This window comes from Pteropus alecto, unplaced genomic scaffold (assembly GCF_000325575.1).
Source record: "Pteropus alecto unplaced genomic scaffold, ASM32557v1 scaffold14, whole genome shotgun sequence".
NCBI classification, from domain to species: domain Eukaryota; kingdom Metazoa; phylum Chordata; class Mammalia; order Chiroptera; family Pteropodidae; genus Pteropus; species Pteropus alecto.
The window spans coordinates 11,899,891-11,906,675 of record NW_006436810.1 but is presented as its reverse complement, the minus strand read 5'-3'; positions in this window follow the sequence as shown (position 1 = coordinate 11,906,675).

Here is a 6,785-nt window from a genome sequence, read left to right as displayed (position 1 = left end):
GTTAATGAAAAGAACAAATTGATTTGTAGCATTCGAGAAAAAAAAATCTGTCAGTTCATCAGCAAATACTTTTCTGACTGAAATGATAGCTCATTGAAATTGTTGAATATTTTCGCTCAGAAAAAAATTATGGTATTATTAATTCATACTAGTAAGACAGACTTTAGGAAATTCATTTAATTGGTGCCATCTTTCCATGCTTAAGCATCTTTTCAGAAATGAAACTGATGGACTAATCCACTTTCCCAAAAAGTGTAGATTTAAAGACTAGATGACTAAAGAAAATCATCTAATTTCAACCTTTATGACTTAACATTTTCCAAATCATTTTTCTCATTACTGTAGAGTGTGAAAGAAAAACTAGTAGAGGAAACTATTAAAATGCTGAAGGATATTAAAACTTAAGAGCAGATTTATGTTTTAAATTAGAGACAGAGCTGAAAAGATATCACCCTCACCCTTACAAAAAAAAAAGCTTTGAAAAACTACATATTTTAGATTTGTTGTGAACTCAGGGAAAGAAAAAAAAATGAGATCGATGTACAGATGGCCATGTCAAAATTTGGAGACTTCAGTTAAGACACAAAAATTGAGCCTCTCCATTTCCTGCTAGTGTGATGCTCCCAGCGAACCCAGGCACGGTGAAGTTCCCACCTCTTACTGTATTCTCCTCCAGGAACTCTATCTGGCTCTCAGTGGGAGGACCCCAAAAATCCAATAGAAAGTCACCCCCTTATTCCCACAGTGGTACAAGCCACAGAATGGGACGAGCAGTCACTGCTCAAACTACCCAGACAGATATTTATCCCATATCCTTAAAAAAAGGCAGTAGATATAAATAAAGATAACTAAAGATAATATACATTCTCATAATGAAATTTAATTAGATGTTAACAAAGATATCTGGAAAATCTGCACACATTTGGAAATTTAAAAATACATTTATAAACAACTGAGATAAAGGGGAAGTCTCAAGTCAATTTTAAAAACTTTCGAATTAAATTAAAATATAATTTATCAAAATTTATAGGATGCAGCTAAAGCAGTTCTTAAAGGGAATTATTTTTCATAAATGCACAGCAGAAATAAGAAAGGACTATAATGAATAATCTCCCAACTTAGAAAACTAAAAGAAAAAATGGATATTAAACCTAAAGGCAGGTGAAGGATCGAAATAATAAAAACTAGAGGAGATAAAGAAATTGAAAACAAGAAAATAGTAGGATGAGGAAAAGCGAAAACTGGCTCTTTGAAATATTTTAAAAGTTGATTAAAAACATAAACCACAACACATATGTCACATCTTAAATAAAAATGAACTCAAAATAGATCAATGACATAATGTAAATTCATAAATTATAATATTTCTGGAAGAAAATATAGAATATCTACACGTCCTTGGGTTGGAAATAGTAAGAGATTGGTCTTTATCAAAATTCAGTATGTTGCTCTGTGATACTTACTTGTGCAAATGAAAAGACAAGCTTGATCTTAGAGAAAATACTTGCATACCACATATAAGATAAGGAACTTTATCCAGAATATACAAAGAATCTTTAAAACAAGAAACTGAAAAAAAAATCCAATTTAAAATGGGTTAAAAGACCTAAAAGAACTCTTCGCTAAAAATATGTGGTTGGCAAATAAAAACGTGAAAGGAGGCGTTACATCCTTATTACTAGGGAAATGCAAATTACAGTCAGAATGAGATAACAGTGTATATCCATGTAAATGGTTAATACTGAAAAAAAGAGGGTATCGAATGATAGCAAAGATGTGGAACGATAGTAACGATATAAATCGATTTAAGTAAGTGAAAGGAGCCAGGTCTAGAAAGCTACATATTTATGATTCCATTTATTTGACATTTTGGAAAATCTAACACCGCAGGTCTAGAAAAACAGGTGAGTGGTAGGCAGATTGGGGGGTGGGGTGCTGCGACTACAAAGAAGGCACGGAGGGGACTTTTTAGGGCGACAGAACTATTTTGTACAGCACTAGAACACAAGGCTATGTTACTTTTTAAAACACGTAGAGCTGTGCATCACAGAGGGAAAATTTTAATGTTGTCGAATAAAAATCATGAAACGAACTAAGGAAACCAAATAAAAATGATCATAAACCAATATGGCCGGGGATCCCAAGATGGAATGCAGACTGACAAATGGATGGAACTGCGACACAAATGTACAATGTAAGACTACCGAATGGGGTACGGGAGGGAAAGGAACAGACCTCAGTAACTCTGGAAAATGGTGTTTGGGCTGCAAATTTTAAGTTAAACACAACATGAATAATGCATGAACAATGCAATCGGTAAGTTTATGGGTTAACGATTCTGAAACTACTTTTCATTTATACTGAGGTTGAACAAATATGTAAATGGGCAGTGGATGGCGAGATCCAGATTTTTCACTGTCAGAGAGAAAAGTTACAGATAAGCAAGAGCCCAGGCTATAGTCATTCCTTTTGAGGCTGGATTACAGTAGGAAACATCAGCATGAATTTACATTCCTCTGTGTGTGTGTGTGTGTGTGTGTGTGCGCGCGCGTGCACAGTATATATATAATATATATGTATACATAAATACTGAGGGGTAGATGAACAAAATTATAAATATGCACATGTGGATGGATTGGCATGCATGCATATATTACATGCATGTACATATACACAGTCTTTCTGCCTAGAGCACTTAAAAGCGAGGAGTCCCAGTAGCAAACAGCATTCCCAAAACTCAGATCTTGATTTTCAAACACCAGACTCCAATAAAGGGAAACCAGGCTTCTTGGAGCAATGGTCGGTTCTGGCCTGGAGTGAGGAAAATACAAGATGAGCCTGGAGCACCCTGAGGTACAAGTGCGTGAAACTAAAAGGACAGGGGTAGGTCAAAGGGACACAGGAGTCAAATGAATGTGTTCCCAATGGCCAAATCTGGAAAGAATTTTAGCAACAAAATAAATAACATAGTACCGGATTATAACTCAAAGTATAAAATAAATATACAGGAATATTGACCGATATAAATCAATGATTGAAAAAAATAAATAAATGTGAAGTGAGACAAATCTTACAGAAGTGTCCCAAATAACATGTGCAGATACTCTTGTGTCCGGAGGCAGAAGTGAGTTCTCCCTGCTCACTGTGTGAAATGGATTTAATTTAGAGCACAGAAGGGGAAATCGGTACCCTTCCAGTGAAGCCTGGGCTCCACTATTGGAACCGAGTGACCAAGTTAATGTCATCGGTGATGTCATGTGGCTAACTTATGGTTCCTGACGTGACGTGGAGAGAAGGTTGCCCCCGCTTCCGTGGGGTTCCTTCCAGAGACCCATAATCCTAGTCTGATCAGGAGTTAGAAACTTCCGAGAAATCCAAAATGAGTGAAATTGAGAGACGTCCTACAAAATATTAGCCAAGTACTCCTCAAAATTGCCCAAGTAATCAAAAACAAGGAAAGTCTTAGGAACTGTCAAAAACCTCAACAGGTAGATGTGATCACTACACACAATGTTCTATCTTGGATTGGACCCTAGAATAGGAGGAGAATATTCAGTGAAAAACTGGTGAAATCTAAATAAAATCTAGAGCTTAGGTAACAGTAATGTAACCATGCTGGTTTCTTAGATTTGACAAAGGTATCATGGTAACACAGATGGTAACATTAGGGGAAACTGAAATTCTGGGCTGTCTTTGCAACTTTTATGTAAATCTAAAATTATTCCTAAAAAAGATTTTAAAAAAAGTCTATATTTCCATACTTTAAGTATTAAAACATTTGAGAATTATGTACATTTCCTATTAATATTGGTATTATAAAATTGAACAGAGTTAAAGGACCATATGCAGAGGTTAATGTCTACATTCCCTCTTGAACAATGATGCAACACTAGACAAAAGAGCTAAGATTGGTCTATTCTCAGAGGACAAAGGTGCTGGGTTTTCAGTGACAAATCAAAGAAGTTAAAAAAAAGGTATTGCTAAATTTGTTTCCAATTTTGAACTTAAAAAAAAACATTGCCAAAATCTAACATATTTGCCTTAATGCAACATAAAATTTGCGTGATTTATAGTAAGAAATGTATATTCGGTATTCATCTCCTTTTCCAGCAAAGAGCTCCTAAAACCCTTGGAATTTCCTAGGTGAAGAGAGTGAGAAAGGTGGTTTTGTTATGTTAATAGGATGACCTTTGGAGCACACCTAAGAATGGGGGCTGGTTGCCAGGAGAATGTGATAAGGGGATTGGAACTTTCGATCTCAGGCACCCACCATACATCCTGGGAAGAGAGAGAGGGAAGTTTAATCAATTGCCAATAGCCAATGATTTACTTAAGCATGCCTGCATAATGAGGAATGGGGTCTGGAGAGCTTCTGGGTTGGTGAACACTTGGAGGTTCGGGGAGAGTGGTGTGACGGGAGAGGACGTGGAAGCTCCATGCCCTGTCCTAAGCCTTGCCCTGTGCATCTCTTCCATCCAGCTGTTCCTGAGTTATATCCTTTCATAATACACCAGTGATCTAGTAAATTCAGTGAACCCAACGAGGGGGTCAATAGAACCTCCGACGTATGGCTGGTGAGTCATACACCCAGGTGATAATCTGGGCTTGCACTTGGAGTCTCAAGTTTGTGTGTCTGGGCGTCAGATTGAGTTAAATCATAAGCTTCGCAGCTGGTGTCACAGAGAGTTGCTGGATGCTGCGGGGACCCCCCAGGCCCAGAACACAGTTCCATGTCCTACACAGACACACGGGAATTGGGTCCAAAACCCTCTACAGACAGGACATTTTTTAGTGAAAAATATTTCCACAATTTTTATATCTATTGAAATTGTATTATGGCTCCTGTAAGCTTTTGAATTTATAATACCTAATCTAGGCTCACTGAGAATTATAACTGATTTTTTTTTGCTTTTTGTTTTTTAGGGATTTGGGATGTAGAGGAGAGGTTGCAGGGATTCTCGAAGACCGTTTGGAGCTCTTCCGCAAAATTATATCTCAATATAATTCTGTATCAAGGAAGCAGTAGATTTGCTCCCATGGAAATAAAGGTGGGAGAGGAAATGTCTGCTGCAGAGGGGAAGTGATGGAGGGCTGTACGTATCCCACTGGTGAAAAGAAAAGAAGAAAAAGAATGACTGGGGATGCAGATAATTTTGGTGGAAAAAATGAACAAACTGTATTTGCATAATTTTTTCCCACTGTAAATTAAGAAATAAAATAATTACGGACAATGTGGTATAGGATAAGGAAATTAGGATCTTGGGATAGTAAAACTATGTAGAAATAACTTTTGTGCTAGTTAGAAGAGAAAATAATTTTTCTTCAACCTAGTAAAATAGCTATAATTAGAATAACAGATAATTCTCAGTCCTGGAAATGAGCGAGAAATACAGGATATAAACAACCATAACTTCTTACAGGTCTGGTTACATTCACCTTAGGAGTTTCGGTTTTCCTTCATATTTTAGTTTGTTTGTTTTCTGTCATTTTAACTTTCCACAGTAACCCCCAAAGTTTTTATTCATGTTTCTCAGCCACAGTAATGGGTAGTAGACTATGGGAACCAAACGCCAAAGTCAAAGCTGGAACTGTCATAGGAAACCACCACTCTGTGATCATTCACTTTCCAAACGCTTAGCAGAGCCGTCTGCACCACAATCGGCAGTAAGAAATGTTCAAGACCTGTGGCCTAAATTATGCAAGCCGTACAGATGAACTCGGAGCAATGAAGGATGCTAGTGTTTTTCAACTAAAGAAAAAGGGTATCTTCCTCAAGGTCATTCAATTATCATTTAAGAATTCCTCAGGACAGCACTTTCAGAAATGAAAATCATGGAAGTGCACCTTTCCAATTTTGCACACAATAAATACTGTAAAAAATATATATATTATAAGCCAGTGGTGATATTTACCGTATAAAGTGTGTTTATGAGACAGAACCAAAACGTCTAATACTGAACTGTACTAGTACCTACTGGCCTTGGGATACCTCAGATTGTGGCCATTTAAACCAATGCTTTCCAAAGTGTGGTGCATACACTCGCGTGAAGATACAAGACCATGAACTGGAATACAGGAAGATAAATTTTATATTTGTGTATAGATAGTTTATGTTTTCTTTGTAGGTTTTATGTAAATTACATATAATTGCATATATATAAATAATGTGCAAAGGAAAAACTAAGCTCCTTTAATATATGACATATGGATTCTATCTTACACCGTCATTGAGTCCTTATATATCAATGTCTGGCAGCGACTCTCATACGTGAGGTGTCCTCATGGAAATATGTGAAGAAAGGGTGAGCACCACTTTTCAGGGACTTTTTCAATTTAAGTGTTTTGAAATGTACTTTAATTAATTATATCTATAGAGTCTCCCCCGCACCGACCCCTAGAAGAGAACAAGGAGAGGATAGTCTCTGAGTTGCTACCTGGGGGAAAACACTGCTTAATATATTTTTCTGCTACTCATTTTTTATATCTATGATCGTTTGAAGCAACGTTTATTCTCTTTTTGTTTGTAACTTTACTGAGGTTAACACGATCGTAACCATTTCTAATTTGCATCTCTCCTGTCATGGCTGTCCTGAGCCTTCCTTATCTTTAGCTGCAGTGGCATGGCTGATTGCTCACTCAACTTTTCTTCCCCACCTTGTTACCGATGTCTTAAATTGAGTTCTCCCGAAAAACAGAGCCTGGGGCAAGAATTCAGGTGCCATAGGTTCATTTGGCAGATTCTCTCTAGAAGCATCTATAAGGGAGTAAGAATGTGAGACAGGAAG